Genomic DNA, 22,806 nt, shown 5'->3' with positions numbered 1-22,806 from the left:
TATAATAGGAAGAGAGAGGTATGAATGTTACTGATTTAAATCTGATTATTGTTGCTAATGAAGCACTGGTAAAACAACAGAGGATTTTTGGTTCTTCTTTGAAAGGCAAAGCTTGTAAATAATGTAGAACTCTGAAATTTCTGTTATAAGCTCTTTGTTTTAAATGAGATGAGACATGATTTATTTTGTGTTGCTTATGCATATGTGTGGACAATGTTGGGATATACACTTAAAAAGCAGAATATAGGAAAGCAGGCTGGGTGAAGTCTTTTGCTTTTTAACGTTACCAAACCCCCAAGTCAACCTTGTAAAGTTGGAGTGTGATTTCCATTAATTAGATGCCAAATTATTTAGCAAGTAGGTTACAAATTATTTTCTTCCACATACCCTGACATCTGATTGAAGTGGAAAATGTCAAAAAGCTACTTTTGTGGCTGAATTAATTTCCCATGTCTAGTTCTTACTGTCCTATTCACTTTCAATTTCCTTCAGGATTTGCTTTCTCACATGGTTTTGAGCCATTTGCTGCCTCCTAATGACTGACTTATAAAACAGCAAACATGGAAAATTTCCAAAAAACTTTCTGGAGCTGTCACTGCTGTATATTTTGTAATCATCTACCATTTTTCCTTGTATTTATTATTGATGAAGAAATTTGTGAATTTTTAATGATTCTGCTCTGGGATATTTTTAGCAGAACATCCAACTCTCCACCCTGAGAAATGCAGGATAAATAAATGCCTTAACAGGAAACTTTCCTAGGGCTGTGGGGAAACAAGACACAAGTGGTTGTTTTTGTTTTGTTTGGATCATGTAATTTAGATAATTTAAGAATCTCTGCTTTCCCAGGCTGGCATTCCATTATCATAGGGCACTTATCTTGGTTAAATAATTGTCTCCTTCCCCTCTCTGTTTAAAAATCATAATTTTTGTTTAGTTTTCTGTTCTTTCTCCTTTATACCCTCTTAAACTTTAAGACATAGTCTTCAGCAAAGTCTTTGTCAAACCTATTGGGGTTTAATTGATTATTTAACAAATGAAGCAATAACAAAGCAAGATAAGGTCTCTCATGGTCTTATCTGTGTATCAAGGCTTGTGTTCTTACCCCAGTGCAGCACCAGCCTGCTCAGGAGATTTTGTGACCTGTCAAAATTCGTGTTCAGAATTATATGGGACACAGGGAAGATAGATTTTTCTTGATGTAATCTTTTTCCTCTCATGAGCTCTGTAAGTCATAAAAATGGCTTGAATTGGGCTGAGAGGGCTGAATGGAGCTCTGACTTTGCCCCCTGTTATTTATGTTTATTTGTGGATACTCTCTAAACTTTTCCTTACATGGAGTTGCACTCGGTGACAGCACTGCATTTGTGGCTGAATGTTTGTAAACCTCTGCAAGGCTCTTAGACATGGGTTGGATTTTACAGGAGAATCTTCAGCTGTGCCTGATTTTGAGCTGCCAAATTTTATATTTGAACTTTTCAAGCTCAAGCACGTTTTGCATTAGAGAATGAGGAATTAGCATAATAGATTACTTGCAGGAATTTTTTGTTATTAAAATGAAGAAGACATTTATTAATCTGTTGGGGAGGCTTTGTTGCAGAAAAGACTCAGAACAACAAATAAATGCTGCTTTTTTTTTTTGAGAATGTATATAAATGTATACTCAGTTGGTATGTGTAATTTTTATAGTCTTTGATTTCAATACTTGAGGGGAGTTTACAGTAATGACACAATAAAATGGGGGACTGAAGTTATTTAATGAGTTAACAAGTACCTCCTCTGTTAAAGAGCATAATCCAGTGCAGCAGAAACTGAACAAGGAAATGTACACTGTGACAGGTTAGCAGCACCATGGGTGAACTGCTGTGTCTGTTGAAAACAATCAATAAATTCTACTGCCCATACCTAAGGTGATTAATCAGATGGTTTGGGTGTTTAGTCAGACTGAGTTGGATGGGGATTGGAAAAGATTTTCAATGAACTTTTCAGCGGCATTTTTTTTATCATCTTAAACAGTGAGAGGTGGGAACAAAGGACAATAGTTCCTGGGTCTCATGTGCCCACTAAGGTTCTGCATTGCCTGCAAGAAACACTTTTCTTTCCAGATAAATTTTTGTCACTGAACATTAAAAGTCAACTCATCCTTAGTGAATATACATAGCAGCTTATGAAAACTCTATTCTCATAAAGATTGTAAGAAAATGCAGATTTAGGCAGTGTCACATCTGAAGGGAGTCCCTTGAAGGAGAGATAAAGGGAAAAAAGGCTACAGAAATATGTGGGGATTGGAATGAGTATAGAGTGTTAAAGAAGAGATAAGAGAAATTCTAAGAGTGGTGGATGTAGTTGAGGTAAGGAAAGGTCATTAACCCTTCCATGTCCCTGTGCCCAGGTCTTCTCCTCAGGGTCCTGACCACCTTTAGATTGACTGTCCCAGGGCTGAGTGCTGCATTCAGTAGAAATTGATGTCTCTGTTCCCATTGTCCTAAAGAGGGCAATTTTTAAATTTTTCTCACCGTTGTTACCACACAGTGTGGTGAACCTAAAAGGAATCTAAGCTTCTCCTCTGAAGGGCTGCAGTGAGATTTCCCCTCAGGCCCTGCTGAGCAAACCAGGCTCTGCCTGCAGTGCTGCTGGACAATCCTGGTTCCATTTCTCTGCTGGCAATGCTCAGTGACCCAGCTGGGGAGCTGTGGCTGTGCTGAGCTCTGAAGAGTAAAGTGACATGCACAGTGTTCCCTTTTAGTCCATGGAGTCCACCCCTAAATATCTCAGGATGCTTCCCAGATTCTGATGGTCATTTAGGGCTGGGACAGCAGGATCAATGCATTTAAGTACAGGTATGGATGCTGTTGTGGTCACTTAGCACTGTTGTACTAATGGCATCTCCAATACATTGGGAGTTTGGTGTGGTCAGGTCTGTAACAAATACAAGATTTGCTGTTCAGCATGAGCTGTGTGATAAAGTGTGTTTAGGAGTGTTTTGTTTTTTTGTGGGGGTTTTTAAACAGCTTATTCCTTGTGGTTTTGTAGAACACCTGCAAAATACCTCAGAAAATTCTTGATGTTATTTTGAGCACTTAGAAGGACGTTCCCTTTAGTCAGATCTGAATGTGGGCAGCAAGCATTTCAAGTTATATGAAGGGTGATACAGAAAGAGGTGCTCTTGGAGAGCATTTCTCTCTACAAAATACTCCAATAAATTAATTCATGTAACCCATTGTAATCCAGCCAGGGATGAAGAATGTTCAAGACAAGAGATAAAAAGATAGTTTTCAAGACTAGTCTGATGAAAACTTTTTATTTACAATTTTCTTGTCGGATATGTTGCCATTTTGTAGAGTAGTGAGGTTTGGATAACTGCTTTAAAATACTCTCAGCCAGTTTTATCCTTTGGTTTTAGTGGAGTAAAATCAGTGAGGGCAGAGCACTGGAATTTGTTGTAGAGAGTAAGTGTAGTATCATGGCCATTGCCCCCAAGAGCAGTGCCTGGCTTAATATTTTGTCTTCTCTTCCTGCCAGGTGGGGGAAGAAAAGGTTCCAATGCTCTTCTTGTAGTTTTGTTGCATAGGGAACACATTTTTAAACCATTTGCCATTTAGCTGTTATTTTTTTATTCAAAGGTCATAAAATCTGTTGCACAGTGGGACTAAGGATTGTAGACTTTTTATTTCTCTGGTTAATAAAGCAGACCCGGGAGACACACAGATGAGTATTTGTGGCTTTAATTTCTTCAAGGACTCTGTTTTTAAGGGCATACCAGCAGCAACATGAGACTGTTCTCTACTTGCAATTTGTCCTCAGACTTAGAAAGCTGGAAGAGCAGAATAGGAGAAAGGTGTTTTGTAACCACCCTCTGAAAAAACTTGTTCTGAAATAGAGTTCAAATATAAAATTACTATTTGATTCAAGGCTTTCACTCTGCTGAACTGCTTTTCACCTCAGATCTCCACTGTGATCCCTTCTAACTGATTCAGGGAGTGAAGGATGTGCACTCATTGTAATGCTGAGGCATGGCCATTTCAGTATCAAGTGCTTGTAGCCCTGAAGATATTTCTGATTCTAACTGGAGAGCGTCCCTTCCACCTGACTTAGAGACATAACTCTGTGACTGTAACAAAACTATTTTGCATTCTGTAAAAGGTGGGATATTTAGAATACAGGGCACTGTGTTTTGTTGGATATCATTCATTCTTCCAGTGAGTATCCTGCTCACAGAGATACCTAAGACTCCAGACAGTCATTCCCTGTGCCATGATGTGCAGAAAAACCACAATGCCATCCCATCTTTTCAGTCCAATTCAACCTGAAGAATTATGAAAAAATATTTTCACATGCTTGCTCTACCTGTTTGGAAAGAAAGTGGTTTAAATCAATTATCCTGAGTTGAGCTGTGGTTAATTTTGGTTGGTAGTGAATTGCATGCAGAAAGATTCCAAATGCTGTTGCTTTCTCACATCCATGTCACTAGGACAGTCTGTAGCAGATTGCAATACCTGTTTCTGGTGAGAATGGCAGGAGTTTTTTGTGATGTAAATTACTTGTAGCTGTTGTTCCTTGGCACTGTGTGAACAACAGGAGCCAGGGGCTTTGGGAGGCAGCAGGGGGAGTCCTGCAGTGGCAGCATCTTCCTGGAGCTCCAGCAGCCTCCGAATCCACCTCCTTAGCTGTGCATAGACAGTGGAGCCCCTTGGTTTGAAACAGAGAGCACCTGGTGCTGAATTGCTGCCTTCATGCATGAGGTGGGACAGCTAGGGCTGAATTTCACTAATTCTGCAAGCAGTTTCAGCTAGTCAAAGAAAGGACATTTTTTTAAGCCTGGGACAAACATTATCTGTTAAAGTAAAGGGCAATCACAAACTGGTGGTGTGAAGTCCTTGCCCTGTTTCTGTGTCACAACCCCCATAACTAATTTTGAGATCATGGCATGTCATGCTCATTTTGCATTTTATGCACATTATATATTTGATATATATAACTGCATTTTCAATTCCCTTTTGCAATATTCTTTTTTTTATATATTAGGGGGTAGAATTTATTGAAAGCATCAAAGTTCTAGACCAGGAGTTTTTAGGGATGTTTCCTGTTCCTTTTATTTCAAACTGAAGAATGTTATGATCTACCAAGAATATCTCTTTTAGGTTTTTTTAACTTTTTCATTTTTTTACATCCCTTTTCTACACTGTCTTGTCTTTCTTTACTGCTGTGTAATTCTGGGAGCTTTCTAGGCCACTTACTGATGGCTTTGGTGTCTGTTTATATACTCAGTAACAGACCCAGTTTTTGACTGGCAATTCTAGGTGCTTCTGTGCCTTTTATCTGTGAAAGCAGAACAGTAATTTTTATACTGGCCTTGTATATGTGTATAGAAATAATTGTACCAGGATAATAATATCTGACTGGCAACCTTACAATCAGAGGTTCTATTTCACTTTAGGAGATTAGGGCAAGGTAGATTCATGGGCAATAACAAATTAAAGAATTTTTATCAGGCTAATGCAAGTCCTGAGTGTTGTGGAAATGTGCTAATTATTAACACAGCACAATTTTCCTCACTTAACCTTGCAGATCTGTGAACTTAATCCTGTACTGCCAGTAAAATACTTCTGAATCTAAGGGGAGGTGGGGCCGCTGTGTGAAGAACTTGGGAAATATTTGTCCCCTTCTAGGATTGTATTTGTCCATTTCTGGGGTGTTTGTTTGCTGTGTGAGGTGATTGTTGTTGCCCATTCTGTGGCTCACAAGATGTGTGATAAGAATTCTCATAATTCTTTGTTGCAAAAGTGAAAAGTCATGGACTGAGAATATGAGTTTAAGTTCCATCATAATTGCACTGTTGATAGACCTGACAGTGTGTGCTGGTGCCTCCTGAGTCAGAAACCTGGAGGTGGGTGAAATTCATCGATTTATGCCCTCAGAAAGCACAAACCCTGTCCTTGTGCAAAAAATGCCCAGTTACAGTTCAAGGAAGCGAATCCTTGTGAGAGCTCTGCCTGTTCCACCAGCTCTTGTGCTCCAATGCCTCCTGTTTCCTCTGCTTGAGCATCTCCGGGGCTTTTCTCATGGAAGCTTTGCAGTGCAGCCTCTCTGCTGTCCCTCAGGCCAGGTAGGTGTGAATTTTCTGGTGCTTGCTGCTTTCAGTGCAAGTCAGTTAGAAGCAGCAAAGGTGAGGGCAGCAAAGGGAAATTTAGAAGCTATTTTGTAGAACAGGTATGCAGATTACTGACTAAATAATGTCTGGGAAGTGTTGTGGTGTATGAAGCAGGGAAAAATTAAAATAAACGACAGAAACTGTCATCTGGATTTTTTTTCCCCCTGTTAAATGCACATGGCGAGGGGCTGAGGTGTCATTTTGGTTTTGTATAAGTTTTTTGAAGAATTTCAGCTTAAAAACGTTGCAACACAAAAGTTCTTTTTGAGTGTTTTTTTCCAGTCAAGTATATTTGTCTCTGTTTATGGAAAAAGCAGAGCCTCCATATGCAAGAGAATGTATGGGGGGATTGGTAGCACACAAAAGCAGATATAGGAAATTGTTGAGTCAGTGTAAACCCTGAATGGATTTGCAGCAGAGAGCCAAGTTAAAATGAATTTGATTTAAAACAGAATGCGCAACATCTTTTTTCGCTTGCTTTCAGGAATTTGCCGTGTAAATTCAGCCTATTACAGATAAATGAAAGAGGAGTTTTAAAATGAAAAGTAGCTGTAATGCACAGATTGAATGTTTGGGTGGGAGTGAAAGTAGGAGTTACTGGGTTGGAACAGCTTCCTTAAGACCTGTCACATCATACCATTAAAATAAAGAGCTAGACATAGTAATTTTAAAGGGATATTGTGTAAAAGTTGGGAGATATTAATGCAGTAAAATACATTGATGGATTCCAAACTTAGGGTCTGTTATGTGTATTACACTGACACAGTCACTGTAGATGGCAAATACTTGCTGTGGGTGCTGCATTGCTTGGGAAAGGGAGGATTACAGTGTGTTGGGAAAGTTTGATTCCATCAGCTCCCTCTGTGTGTGTGCTTGCAGTTTCATGAGGTTATTCCTGTAGCGTTTTTTATGAAGTTCTCTGATTATATTAAAAATTTGATTGAAGTCCTGTATTCTTTCAGTTTTTTCATTCTTAGCAGCTGCAGTCCTCATGTGAGAAGGCCAAAAGAGGCAGAAATTGTTTCAATTTATTTTGCTCTGCCTCAGAAATTTTAATGGCATTGGAAAAGTCACTTCTATCTGTTCTTCACTGATATCTTGTCTCATTCTGGTAGTATTTTGATGATAAATAAATTCACAAATATTTAAAACCTATGGATAATAGTGTTGTATAAATAATCAAGACTTTAGCTACAGAAGAATAGAAACACAACAGTACTTTTCCACGGCCAGGCACTTTATTTGTTCCTACCTGGTTCCTCACCCTGTCTCACCTGGGCACCTCACTGTCTGTGCTTGCTGTGCCCCATCTTCCCATCTTATTGTGGGGCCCTTGGATGTGGAAACCAGGGGATTTTCTTTAGTTAATCACAAAAAATCTGAGGAGAGGGGTGAATTCAACTCAGTCTCCCAGCACTAAATTCTGATCCAGTCTTCTCTCTTCCATGGAGAGCCCATCTCAGGCTCCCTGTGAGTTACTGGAAAGCTTTTGCATGTCACAAGAACACAAAGAACTAGGAAGAAACGTGAAGCCTGGATTTTCTGCAGTGCAGGATTGCACCTGGTGTATCATTAAGGTGGTGCAATATGCATCTAAAATGATATATAAAATATCTGAATTTTAAAGCAATATTTATTGCTTGTTCTTCCATTTCTTCAATGTTTTACAAATTGTATCAAGGAACAAAACCGCTTTTAAAATACCTTTTTTTAAGGAAAGAAGAGAGACATTTTTTAAATGACTGTGAAGGTTATGATACATATTTAACAAAGCCTGGGAACTTGGAAGTGTAGACAGCCATTGTCTTGTCTTAACCCAACCATGTGAGTAAAGGATACAGTGTCAGATGTAACTTTGAATTTTCCTGGCTTCTGTCACTTCACATCACAACCTTAGTATTAGTAATATACATTTTTTTGTTGAGGAACAAAAGCAAAAAATGTATTTTGACTAGTAAAATTAAGAAGATGTCATGTAAATCATAGAAGTTCACTGTGCAACAGTAATGTGTGTCATTTTTTAAAATGCAAGTGTAATTCTGAGTACATGGTAACTACTATCTATAGCTACAGAAATATCACCACCTCCTGCCTTTTGGCAAGAAACTGTATTTTAAGTTTTATATATAGATTACACAATGACAGAGGATAAAAACTTTTAGCTGAGCGTTATACTTTAGTACAGAGCAAGAACTAAATATAGTCTGTGTCATCACAGCAAGGTTGCTTTGTGGCACAAACACAAAAAACAAACCAGCAGAGATGTCCATTACTGCTGTTCCACGGTCATTAGGGGCCGATGGAATTGGCCATAGAAGCAGCTGATTACAGGAGATCCTATCATGAGTGACAACAATTGAACCTGAGCAATGGCATTTCAGCCACTGGCACCTGTTCTGTTAAATCCCAATTTCTTCTCATTGATCTGCTTTGGACAGAGCTTGCAGACGTCAGACTGGGGGAGAAATGCACCCTTTAATGAGCCAAAGGAGCACTTTTGGCTACTTATTCCTTGAGTGTAGCAGCCCTTCAGGCTGTGGGCAAGACTCCTGTGCTTCCCCTAAGGAAGCAGGAGTTGAACCCATTTGCAAAGCAAGTAGAGAACAGAAGAAACCTGGATAGCTCAGGATGGCTGCCCCTTTCTTCAGCTCTGAGCTGGTCCCTGTCCTTTCTGTCTTCTCTCTCCCCCTCTCTCCTCTTCAGCATCAAGAGGAGGAAAGGGTTCAAGGATTGAAACTGCAGTTTTCATCCTGATCCAACTGTGGGAAAAATTATATTGTTCCAAGGGCTGGGTGAAGGTGGGTAATTGGGAAAGGGAAAAGCTGGCCTGTTTGTGGCCAGGAAAATGAGCAGACATTAATGAATATAGGATTTACAGTGGGTTTCTGAACTCCAAGCCCAAAGTAGTCTGCAAGTCAAGGTCTGTTAGGAGCTTGTGCAAAGCTCTGTTGAATCAAGACAATTGGATAGTGCCAATGATGTGATTTTCTTTATATAAGCAGAGCTGCTTGGCAAAAACAAGAATAGACCATTCTAACCTGCATTTTTGTTTTAATTGAGTTTTTTTGAATTTGTGGGCTTGTTGAGCTATGATATAGAACAACTGAGTCAAGTGCTGGGAGTCAGTTCTGAGCTGTTCCTGTTGCATTCAGCCAGTGTGTAAACTCTAATTTGAGGTTTCAGGACCTGATCTGCCCCTCCCATACCAGGCCTTTCCCCCTTCCATGAGAACATTTTTCATTTGCTGAATCGTGATAAATTTGCAAAATAGAGCAATTTAAGTTTAAATGGGTGGTACTGCCAGCTAGGCAATTACCAGGTGATTCTAGACCCTTCATCTGGGATAGGAAAGTGTAAAACTCCTCAAATGACGACCACTTAGACAAAATCTGAATTTCTCATGGGGAAAATTCAGCATTAAAAGGAGCATTATCACCTCTAGCACCATCTTGTGTTTTCTCTTTAAGGGGAAGAGGGTGTCTCGAGCTCCATCGGAAAGTACAGAGACTGAGCTGTAGGTGTGTTAGTCACTCTGAACATGCCACTGACAAGCAGGGAGACTTGACCACAGAGTTATTTAGGCAGGAGCCTAATTAAGCCTGCTGAAGAATAAGCAAAGTTCTGCCCTGATTTGATTTGTAATAAATGAGGGATGATTTGCCAAGCTTGGGACAAACATGCTGGCAATTCTTTTGCAGGTTTTAGTTGTATGGCTTTTAAATTACATATAAACCCTCTCAGAGATTTGGTTCTTTTGTGCATCTGGACCATAGTACCTGCTTGTGGTGTGGTTTACTTTGGGGTTTTATTGATGTTGTTTGGTTTTCTTCACTGAGACTCAAATTCACAATGACGTATGCCTGCTTAATTGTCATTTTCCTAAAAATATAATTAACTTTGGAGATCTGGTCCTAAGAACCTGATCCTGTAGGAATCATGACACATGCTAGTCATGATGTTGGAGCCAGTGGAGTCTCACTTCGTGTGTGGAGCAGAATAAGGTCACACACAATGTAGGTTCTCTGTCCTGTGTGTGAGATCAGGAATCACCATGGTTACTTATCCGCTATTTTCTGTGCTCTCTCTCATGCTTGTTCTCTCTCTCTATTTATTTATTTAATTACATTTTTTTGTGCTGTGTGGAAGAGAGGTCCTAAACCTACAGTGTAAAACCATTTTCTTTATGAAACATTGGCCTTTTGAATGTTCATTGCTTTGCAGCAGTGATGTGTCCATAAGGGTCAGGAAGCAGCTGGGTGCTGGCGCTGCTGCTGGTCACCCTGAGCGTGGCTCTTGACCTCAACATCCCTGCCTGTAAAATGGCAATTGTTTGCTTTATTAATATAAAATAGTTATTGTTTGCATCACCATTTCCATCTTATTATGGGATTGTACATTTCCAAAGATAGTGGCAGCCTATTACCTGTTAGCTGGATGTTAAGTTTTGCATAACTTAAATGAGGAGTTTCTGTTTAGTACTGAGGGGAAAGACTTTCAGACTGGAGTGACTTGGTGGTCCCATTTATGATGTAGCTGTCACTTAGCAATTCAGTGTTTAGTGCCTGCTGAATGCTAAATATTACCAGTGCCATCGAACTCCAAATATATTTTTATAGATAATTTTAAGACAAAACATTGAAGAATCACACAAGATTTTTTTTCAAGTAAAATAAATATTGTTGTGCATCAAGTATACTCTTCTGCTTCTTGATCATGTGACAGTGGCAATAAGGGGAGGGCAAACAGCCACGTGAGCCTGTCATTGTGTAAAGTGGATTTCTCAGCAATCAAGTTATTGGTGGATAAAGTTCAGTAGGAATATTTTAGTTTCTAATTTCTCTTTAAGCACCACAGCACTCATGTGAATCTGTGGAAAGTTAAGCACCAAATTAAGTGTTGAACTGCCTTTGTGTGTATGGAAAATGGAGCTGTTTCAAGTATTTCTGAGGGTGTAGGTGATAAATGTTTCTTTTTTTGGTGGCATCTGAACTTAGTTTGGTGATATGTGGTTGTTTTTAACAACCTGTGGGAATGTAGGTGACCTTGATTTCCTTGCTATAGCCTTGAGGGACAGACTGATACTGTGGTGTGTTTGGAGAATTATTCCTCCCTGCTTGCAAACAAATATAGTAGTGCTGCTGTGCTGTTTTGGTCTTATCTTACTTGCTGCACTTAAGCCATTGGGTTTACACTACTGCATTTATAATGTAGGCTTACCAGTTAAAAAAAGAAAAAGAAAAAAAAAAAAACCCAAAGGAAGCCAAGATATTGTAACAAGCTAAAGGGAAAGTTAATGGGAGGAAAAATTGTTCAGCTGAAAAATAAAAACAGTTTGTTTCCCTGATGCTTTAGAGCAGATTTTGAGCAGTGTGTGTTTGGGAAAGAGGGCAGTCATGGAAAATAGAAGGTAGGATTTTGAAAAAGGAAAGTAATGATGGAAAACAACCAATAGGAATATGGACAGGTAAAGAATAATTAGAGATCATCTTTAAATAGCACAAGAGTGAGAATTTTTTGCTCTGTTCATATCATTCTGTGTTGTGCCTTTTGCTGGGATTTTACACATTAAGATTGCCACGTATTGCTTAGTATTGTTAATACTCAAAATCCTGGCAAAAGGTTGACATTGTAATGGCTCTAAAGGACCCATTTCAATGTAAATCCTAAGGGTCTATCAATGTGCAGGGGATTTATGTGGGTGAGTCCCATTAATGGTAATGGGACTTATGTGCGTAAATCTCTTCTGCATTGATGGGAAAATAGACTCCTTAGTATGCAAAGTCTCATTTGAAATCAAAGAGCATTTGCATAAGATCCATACGTAGCATGGAACTCTGTGTGTTAAAAACAGTATGAAAAGAAGATAATACACCTTAACTACTTTAGTGGATAAATACTAGTGTAAAAAGAGTGTTCGTGGTAGCATGTTTTTTATTTTAAAAATTGTGACAATATTTATGCAATTATCTTCATCTACTATAAACCTGAATAATTACATTTTTATTACTGTGGATGGCTGCTTTTTACACGAGTTCAGTTGAGGAAAATAATTATGTGCAGTTGCAGAAATTTTGCACTGAGCTCACGTCCCAACTTTCTGCACGGAACCTTTCATTTTGAACAACTTGGAGCGCAAGCAAGAACCAAGAGAGCTTCGCAGCCGCAGTCCTGCTGCATTCGCAGAGCCTTTATCTCATAAATACTCTCAGGTAACATCGTGTTCGCTCTGACCTGAGGCACCAAACACGGCAGAATTCCCGGTGCCGCCGTTTGCTCCCGGGATTTCCTTGGGAAGGAGGGAATGTCCGGCTGGCCCAGCGCGGCCACCAGGTGGCGCTGTTGGCAAGTGTAACATTGGCGGGCACCGGGGATTTGGGGAAAAGCTGAAACTTCGCTTTTTCATCGTTCTCCTCCTGGCTGCACCCGGTGTTTGCTTTGTTGAACTGCTCCGCGCCTGATGCTTGCCTCTGGGGACTCCAGGGGATGTGGAGATGTTGCAACAAAGTGATAGCGTGGCTTGGGAATGTCTGCAATATTAGTGAGCTGCTTTGCTCTTGGCTGTCTGGCATCCAGGCTGGCCGTGTTGTTTTAAAAGCTAAGCACGAGCAGAAACAGTTTGAGAATTCTGATGTTGCTGTGGTTTTGGAGTGGGTGAAGGAGAGAGTAACTTATTTAGCTGATGCAGATAAAAAGTGGAATGGTCATTCTTTTCAATGGGAAGAGGAACCTGGATGCAGGGGGCAGTTTAAGGAGGGAGTTTTGAATACGTGTGACTCTGCAAGGTTTCATCTGCCTGCAGGAGGAAAACCTAATTTATGTCTCGTGTAGTACCTCACCTCAGGAATTGGTATCAACTCTTCCAAGAGATTTCTCTCATACTCAGGGGCCCTCTAAGGAGTAATAGCAGAGTTGAATGTACTTTAATATTAAGGATATCTGGATTTTTGTGTTCAGGATAAGTTCATTATTTGATAAACTCATTTGATATTGATGTGAAATTGTTGAATTTGTTTTCCTTTATTGTTTATGCTAAAAGTATTGATCTTGCCAACCTTATGACACAAGCCAGTGCATACTGAAGCATTAAGAATTGCTCTAGGAATGCAGCTTTAAATAATCTTTAACAAGCATTACTGACTATAATAAACCTCTCCAAAACTCCCTTTTACTTATTGGACAAAACAAAAGTGGTTTATGGTTTATATCAGAACCATATTTTTAGATGCAGAACTTCTGTATATTTATAGAAGGTGGTGTGTGAATGGCACGGGTGAAAGCAATTTGTCCAGTTTTTCAATCAGTTGGTATTTCTGTGTGGATTGACTTCTGTCTGTCGTCTCTTGTGCAGCACAGAACATGAATTTATCCATCCTGATTGTGGAGTTCCTAGAGGAACTCTAGGTGGTGGACCAAGTACTTATTTAGAATGATGACAGCTATAATGACATAAAGCCAGATTACCTTTATTTACTTTTTATTTAAGTTTTATACTGAATAATGTCTCACTACTTTTCTTAAAACATTACTGGGAAGCCTGAATCCAATGACAACAAAGACCCTGGCTCATACCCCTGATATAAATACATCACGCTTGGTATAGTCTCATTAAAAATGAATTTCTATTCCTGGCTGTCCTCACAAGAAAACTTCCCTGTGCTTGTTTTTCTGACCAGGTGATGTAAATGGGAGATGTTAGGTGGAATGGGAAGCAGGATGTTTGATTGCAGCACCATGCAGCATTTCAACTTGATGATGAGGAGAGGAAGTGGCAGAAATGCTGGTGCTCTAACCCAGAATCAATTATTGCAAACAGTCTATGGAGATGGCCAAATACTTCTTTTAAAAACGAGCAAAAAAAAAAAACCAACTAAAACCAACTTTATATAAATGCAGCTTTTAATTAAATTCTATATCTTCCTAGCTTCTAGACTTTTGGAAAATCAAGTAATTTTTTTCTTCTTAAAATAGTGCAAACTGCTAGCAAATTTTAATATTCATTGTTCAAAGACTGTTAAAACCCACTTGAAATAATGTGCAAATCACATCTTTCCAGTAATAGTAGTTTGTTAATTAGCAGAGCTGCCCAAATACTGAGATTGTGGTTAAAATGGCTGAGTAGGAGGTGGTAATGATGCCTGCTTTACAGCACATTATAGGCAGCGCTCATTAATTCTGGCGATGAGAAGAATCTCAGATATGTGCTTTAAAAAAAGGCAGTGGTGAGAAGAATCACCTTGAATTTAACCAAGTCCTGAAATCCTTAAATTGTGAATATTGAGAAATGAAATGAAGCACAAAGTAGCTACCACATTTGGGTATTGGTTAGTGCAGACACTGAGAGTAACTTTGCTCATGGCAGTGAACACTGAGGTGCCCACCTTGGGTGGTTCCATGAACTGCAGAGTTTGGTGAAGAAAAAAACCACTTTTGCTGTAGAAAAAATTACCATTCCATTTCTGCCGTTGCAAAAAAAAAAAAAAATCATGCACAAATATTTTCTGTCCTGAAGAGCTGTGAGGGGTTTTGTTGTTTGGGTTTTTCCTTTCCTTGGGGAGTTTGAGATGTGTGTTTTAAGAGAGCTTATAGGAATAAGACAGAAATTAACAGAGACTTCTTTAAAACTGGATATACCCTTCCATTCATAAAAAGAGAGATCTTTTTATTCTTTCTGTTTCCTTTCAGAGCACAGGTACTTGATGAGATCCAGTGGACTTGATCTTGGGCCCAAGTCAAATCTGTAGAGAAACACAAAAATTTCTTAATCTCTTGTCCCGTGGCCTCAACACTATCATCTGTACTAAACTGGAGGACTTTTTTGGGGCTCAGTTTTTGGTGGTCTCCTGGTAGTTTAGGAGTTGTCTGAGGAGCTCTGGTAGTTCTGGGAACGTGAGTCTTGAGTTTCATGGCTGAGAATTGAATGGGATACTCCACTGTTTTAGAAGATGTCAAATTTGTCTTCACTGGATAACCAGTGAAGATATCATGGTCTAGAAAGAGATCAAATAATTTTGATCTGAATTTTAATGTGAATAACTGAAAGTAAGGCTTTATTTTTGTCGTGGTGAATAGTCCAATTTTAGGCTAATGGAAGGAGTGACTAGTGTTGTTCTATCCATCTTTTTTAAGGTCTAAGTAACACTAAAACAACAAAGGTTTTTGCATTTTATTTTCCAGACATTACCTTGGAAATTGTTAGAAAATACAACTTTGCCTCTATCCAGATTAAGATGAGTGAGAGAAAAAAATTGAAGTGCCATTGTAAGGAACACCTAAATAACTGTTATCTCATAAAAGCAAGTTTACTATGTGAAAAGTAAGCAGCAGATTGAACAACTACTGCTTCTTTTTAGGGAACGTGAGAACCCTGTGTGTTTTTCCAAGAATATTATCCAATCTCTCGTGTGCATTGGGGTGGGAATAGGAAATACCCATGGGAATTAGGGAATAAGATCTCATACAAATTAGAGGCACATGGTGAGCTGGTGCAGTACTTGCACCTTGAAGCAAATAACAAGCAAATAAATTGAGCAGACCCTTCTGGTATTTGAACCTCAGGTTTTATGGATATTTTTTCTTTTTTTTTCTTCTAAATGCCTAAGAGATTTTGAATTAATCTTCTCAAAGCTTCATGTGAGTAATTTTGAAGTGGTGTTCAGTTTCTTTGTTTTGTTTCTGTAAGTTAGTGAGTTTGATTTATTTTAAGAAAGTGTTTGCAGTCATAATTAAGGGAGATATTAAGCTTAGTGTTAATTACACAAATTGATGTGAATATCTGATTGAGTCCTGAGAGGGTTAGATTTTTCCCAGCTGTGAGAGATGACATTAAAAGATGGATAATTTGTAATTTAACTGCAGGAGTTAAAGGAATTTGCAATAAAAACATGAATGTCTTTGTTTCTAAACTTGAATAGCAAAATGTTTTATCATCTTGGGTGGCTTTAATACACTGGTAGTCTGATGGAGAAACCAAATTGTAAATCTATGGTGGACAGAGGGCTGGACCTTCCTCTTTTGTGAAAAATACTGATTTTTTTTGAAGTGTGAAGAAGGTTTGACTATTTAACTCTGTTATGTAAAATCCCAGAAAATCACCCTTCCTTTCAGAGCTTTTTTTGTCATTTTTTGCAGAAGATCAAGAAGGAAGGGGATACATGTAGTAACTCTGAGACATGAAAGGTTGATTCATTACTTATTTTCAACTGACACTCACTATGAATTTTCTAATTTTTTTTAATTTGCGGAATAATTTTCCCCATTTTCTGTTGGCATTTTCAGTGAGATTCAATTCAAGACCTAGTTTGAAGTTGACCTTGCTTTGGGGAGTGTAAGGGTTGGGTCTGCTAACTTCCCAAGGTTTACTGAAACAAATTTATTCTGTGATTACTGTTGGCTCTCTGTTTAGTTTTATTATTTTAAGAAAGTACAGGATTTGCACATGCTGATGTGATTTCAGAAAACAAAGAATAATGAGGGGTTTTCCTGATTTCCTTCTGACAGTTGAAATGTATGACTGTAGAAAACTTTGTGAATGGGAAACTGAAATATTTTTACAGGGTTTGGACTTACATAATTTTGTACCAATGGATTTCAGAGACTTCACTGAATTGTCATCTTCTCTCTCCTGAGTGCTAAACCTGGAATTGTGGTAACTGCCCCAAATTTGGCTTCTATTGCAAGATTTCTCTCCCACTGTGGCTGATGCTCTCTCTGGAGTGGATTGAGCACTAATGGTGCCTGTCCCAATGACATCTGGCCAGATGTTGAGTTCCCAGCATGTGGCTTGTAGGGAATGTGAAGGATCCCCATGCTGAAGAAAATAAACTCAGGGTGATCAGGAATCAATAATTTGTAAATGCAAAAATGCAAAAAGTGGTGGTGTGGTTTGGTTGGTCTCATTGTAAGGGTTTCATTTATTTATTTACTTGTTCATTTATTTATTCTTACCTGTTTTCTTTATCATAGACAGAGTTTTCTGCCTAGAAAGGCAGTTGTCTCCCAGGAGTTTTCTGTCAGGAAGGCTCTTGTGCCTGCACAGCAGCTGTACCCTGCAGCCTCTCAAGTTACCACCAGACATTACTGCTCTGAAAAACTCCCTGAGTCTGATATTGCAGTGCATCTTAGTTTTCAGCTCATTGAAAACTCAGGTTTTCTGATACCTCCGGTTTTAAATAATTTCTTTTCCTTTCCTTCTCCCTTGGATATTTATGAAGAAAAACTACTAAAGTAATACCAGTTATTCTGTTAGAGGAAGGTGGTTTTCAAGTGCCATTAAGTTGCTTGGAAATTTCTAGAACTCTAATTTTGAAAATCTAGAGATAAAGGAAAAAAATATCCTTCCTTCATATGACAGTGTCTTCATTTTTTTATTAATTGCTTTCTCTAGTAATTCCTCTGTTGCTCCATTAGCCAGTGTCCTATTAATTGTGAGTCAGACAGGTAAACAATAAAGAATGTTAAAAGACTTGAATATGTCAGAAAGGTCTTGGAGTATAATGAATTCTATGGCAAGAAATCTCCTGTATATTACCTACCATATATTGTCAATAAGGCCAGTGTTGATGCTGCTTATAAGTGCCTGAATCAAATATGTTATAATGTATATTCTTGGCTTTATAAAAATTGAAATTCAAATGGTACAACAGTAAATCTGTTTGGAGAAGAACCTAAGAAGAACCAAAGTACTACAATGAAAATATCCAGTATTTCAGTTAATTCAAAATAAATGGGGAAATTAAATTTAAATATTTTTAAAGAGTCCTTGAATGGTTTGTTGATTAGAAACTAATGTAACTCCTTGTCTAAGATAAAACACCAAACAGGCAGCAGCTGCTGGTAATTGGTGCAAGTAATTGTAGAGCCAATAAGTTGAAGAAGTGCTTATTAAAAGAAACTGCCTTCCTATCTGCTCGTAAGTTCAATTGAGTAATGCACTCTACATGTGGTCTGACGGTACGTAAATTATACACCTGATTTAAAACCACTCCATCCATAAGAGCTCCTGTTTTGCTCATCCATAAAAATTTTACTTTCTTTATTACTAACTACTTGCAGCAGCATATGGCATAATATCTATCAAATTAGGCTTTGAGGACATCTTAGACTGGCACCCTGCTGGCTTGGAACATGTGCTTAATGCATATTGCAGCGGGTTTAACCCCTTGAGTGCCCTGGGGAAGGCTCCTGCTCTCCTGCAGGAATGCCCCTGTGGCCTCCTGGGCACAGCCTGGCATCCTGCTGATCCCCTGGCATTCCTCAGCAGGGATGCAGGGGCTGCAAGTGGCTGCTGCACAGGGACAGTTTCAATGGATTGATTCTCATTCCAAAGAAACATCAAGGCTACAACTTCTTTGTTTGGACCTAATGAGAAAATAAATGATCTGAAAAGAAGAGTTGTAATTCAAAATCACAAATTAATTTAAGTTTTAATTTGACATTAAGCAATTTTTAAAAATTGCTTAAAGTTAAGCAATATTTTTTAAATTTTAAGTTTGCAAAATTAAGCAGTAATTAATTGAAATTAAGCTCTTTCAGCGTGTTTGTTTGCATACAGATTTTTCTGGAAAAAAAAATCCATTGACATGATGCAATTATCTTCTAGTAAAAATTGAGGTGTTGTTTTACATCCATTGCACGGGAGTTTCTGTTCACATGGATAATAACTCTTTTGGCCTGCTCCTAAAACAACAAGAAAACTATGTCCTCCCAAATCCAAATTTTGTCTTCAACTTAAAGGAAAATATTTACACTCATCTTTGTCTTTAAAGAATCTCTAAGAAATCCTGTTGTCCACAGGCCTGAAAACATTTTGGTGTACCTTTTACAAGTCATATACCTTGAGTAAAATCTGAGAAAAAATTGCTGTAGATGTCTACTAAACCAATAATTAAATATTGGGGGAGATGGGGAATAAAAGCATCTGGTTCAACAGTCACAGAAAAATAATTTCAGTGATGTTATTGTGGGTTTTGTGCAAGCTTTCAGGGCATTATTTGGAAACAGTTTCAAGTCTGAATCCTGCTTTCCCTTGCTCCTTGTCAGTAATTTTTAATGGAAGATTTTCATTGGCACTGATTTAGAAGTTTTAGTTTCAAACTGAAGTAAACTTCCACTGAGTTACTGCTTCAGCCCCAAGGCTAACCGGGCAATGCAATTTCCTCTAGTCTCTCTACCAGCAGTGGTTTTCTTGAGTCCATTTGAACAAGATTTGTGCTGCAAAGTTTTGCTGCGGAGTCTGGGCTGCAGTCTGAGACCATGGCTGCTGCTGGGCTTGCCTCAGGGAAAAGGTTCCTCTGCTGATGTTTTTCCAGGAAGCAGCTGAATCCAGGAGCTGCTCTGTTGTTGTTGTAGATTCACCTCTGCCACAGGGCTTCACTCACCAGCCTTGCTGCTCTGCCCAGGCTGCAGGTCCAGGGTAGCACCCGCTTAAAAGTGCACAGAAAACTGAGATGGCAAACAGTAAACTAAAGAAATCGGAGGATGTTAATAAGTAATATTGATATCTGTCAGTAATAGTAAAAGCATGGGTAATTCTTACCTGCAGGGGCAGGAATTTAGTTGAAATGTGGACTTAAAGGGAGACACAAGCATTTCTTGCTTTGAACCCAACTCCTTTTGGCATGGTTTGATGTCCTAAGTTGCAGACAAACACTAAGACTACATCCTCTCATATTCTGGTGCCTTGCATATCAACCCATAACCTGACATGGACTGAAAGCTGCTGAATATAGAGAAAGCTGAAGTATTTCCTTTTGTTCTTTAATTTCACGTGGGAGGAAACAGACTGCCTACCTGGCACTTGGCTTATGCCTGAATCTCAGCTTTCTTGGTTGCAGAGGAAAAAAGTGAATGTTAAAGGATCAAAACAAGCATTCTAATTATTATCCTTGAAAAAGAATCACTATGGTATTCGTTTCTGAGGAAGTGGCAAAGAAAGCCAACTTAGCTTATAAAACAATCTCACACTTTTGAGGTTTCACAACCTGTTGCTAGCATGTTGCAAAAGAGATGTTGAACCATGGACAAGGACAAGACAGCCTTTCCAACAGGTCTAATAACTATTGTATTTACAAATAATTTTAAGTAGTTAATGTTAAATATGGACTAATCCCTGCCCATTTGAATTGGAAAACCAATGGGTTGCCTGTGTTCTGTTCTGTGTTTTTCTTGTTGACTGTTTGGGGGTTTGTTTCACTGAGAGAAAGGAAGGATCATGTTTTCTATTAGACTTAGGTAAATGTATTCTCCTGTTGCCTATCCAGAATTCATCACAGCCCTTGCCTCCAAATTACTGTCTGGGAACTGGAGGTGGAAGCTAAGGCAGTGTACTGCAGAAAGTAGGAAAATTATGGGAAAAAATGCGGCTCAAGGAAGAATAAACTTTTCTGATGTCAGTTTGTGTCTAAGATACCTTTAGAAACTAAAGATTAATTAGAAAATGAAAATAATCATTGGGGACAAAATATAATAAGCCAATTAAACAAGTTTTTTTTTAAATTATTAACATCAGCTTATCTTTTTGTTGGTGTGCAGCCCTGTTGTGAGGCCTGAGGCCTGCTCTGGGGCTGTGGGGTCAGGCTGCCATCAGGTGGCTGCAATCGATTCACTCCAACAGGTTCTGCGCAGGCAGAGTGTGAGCTGCACCTATTTTGGCAGAATGTGCAATTGGGCAGTGAAGGAAACAGCTGCCAGTAGAATCTAAATTAATCTGTTCAAAGGTTAAGCACTGATCATTGAATTAAACAAGGAATTGCTGGAAGGGAAACCCATTATCTATTTTAATGGTCTGTTACCAGTAAAATTTTCAATCTTGAATTTCAGGTTTACTTGTGAAAATGTTTCTGGTGTAAGTCTGATGATGTGTAAAGAGTATCACAAAGGAATGCATATTTAAATGTGAATATGTGAATGCAGCACACTCAGTGATAGTGAAATTATACTGTAATCTCCCTCTGAATGATAAGCATTTATAACATTAAGAACTAAAGCAGTAAGGGACAGGGTGGAAGACCTTAGCTGGCTTTATTATATTCATATAAGTTGGACAGGAAATTAAAGTGTTGTTAATTATTCTGAAAACAAAAAAAAAATTACTTTCAGATAGCTTTTTTAATTTGCATGTTATTATTCTCCAGAACTAGCTTAATTGACTCTTACTTCAGCTACTTTAAATCCTTTTAAAGTGTTGTGTTCAAAACCAATGCTTTAAAGTGCTTCTTCTCCTTCAGTAAGGAGTTGCTTTAAGAGAAAAAATAAAAACCTGAACTACATATTGAATTTTCCAGACTGTGTTTCTGCACAGCAATCTTCTGAAAAAGTGCAATTATTTTTTTTTCCACTCAAGCATGCGTTTGAGAGGAATGAGTAGATCAGATAAAGAGCAGAGATTCAATTCAACTCAACCTTGAGTCACTCTCTGACTCTGTCTCTTTAAAAAGGAAAAAAAAAACCAAACCCAAGGTGGCAAAATCAATACAAACCAATAATAACTTCACATTTGTGGAAGCAACATGAATGGCTCTCCAAAATATTGAGACACATCCAAGTACATTTTAGCAGAGCTGATATTTATCAGAAGTCATTTGCCCTCAAGCAGATGCTCTCTTTCATTGTGCTCCTGTCACAAATGACTAAGATTTATGACAGACAATTACAGCATCTGCAGTTAGCAGCCTTATAATCAGCACCATTATTTAACGATTGGTGCAATAAACTGACTCCTGTTACTGTTTATCAGATATCAGTCAGTTCTGGCTATTTTCTTCAGCTCCCCAAATCACAGTATGGTGCAACCACTGCCTTTTAATGGCTAGTCAGAAGCAGGCACATTTTCACGTTTTGTACAGACTGCCGAGGAAAAAGAAAAGGCAACCAATTACATGTATGTATGGTGCCCCCTCATTTGAGATGCCTGTGTATGTAACTATCTCTATACAGCCTAAAACCTCTTGAAAAAAAAAATAACAGCTTTTACTATTGAAGATAAGAGCTTCTATTTAGGCTTCTGCATGGGGAAAAACGTCTTCTGTTTAAATATTCATGTTTTAAAGAGTGAAGAAAATGTTGATATACTGTAGTAGTCATACTCTCTTGCAGCAGGAATTCTGTGTGTATTTGAGAAAGGGATGACATTGATTCAGCTCTCAGTCTCCTGAATGTTAGTCAAATAAGGGAATTGCATTTTAAACTTAGTAATATTCTTATCAAAATTAAAAGCTTGAGAAATGTCTTAGTTGAGCCTATTAATGAATGCATGTGATGTATTTTAAGAGTTCTATTTGGTCTGCATTTTTCCCTGGAAGCCTTGTGAGAGGGAGCTAAAACATGTTTGAGCTGCAAGTTCAGCTGAAAAGTATATTAAGCCTTGCTTGTGTTCCAAAAGCAAAGATGTAATTTCAGTGCCACATTCTGGCATTACTTAGGCCAGTGATCATCATGAGTCTTGTTCCCTTAAATAAATGCTGTTGTAAGCAAATGCTTTGTGTAACTGAGAGCAGACTCTGACCACTGTAGCCTGAACACTGAATTTCCAAAGATTTTTTTATTGCAATGCTTGCATCTTGCCTGCCTGAGTTCATGTCAGAGTATAGAAGATTATGTATTTATTGACAAATTCTTTTGTTTTAGCTGCTAAGTGAGACTGACTTATCCCTAAAGTT

At 38.5% G+C, this 22,806-nt stretch overlaps 1 long non-coding RNA gene across 1 annotated transcript in view; it reads left to right on the top strand.

Moving 5' to 3' along the window:
- Positions 1-22,806, top strand: part of LOC134423819 (uncharacterized) — a 257,787-nt gene that overhangs the window by 20,395 nt on the left and 214,586 nt on the right. The gene's annotated exons all lie outside the window — the stretch shown is intronic.

This window comes from Melospiza melodia, chromosome 12 (genome assembly GCF_035770615.1).
Source record: "Melospiza melodia melodia isolate bMelMel2 chromosome 12, bMelMel2.pri, whole genome shotgun sequence".
Classification (NCBI taxonomy): Eukaryota; Metazoa; Chordata; class Aves; order Passeriformes; family Passerellidae; genus Melospiza; species Melospiza melodia.
The sequence above is the reverse complement of the archived record's forward strand: the minus strand, read 5'-3'. Positions and strand labels throughout refer to the sequence as shown.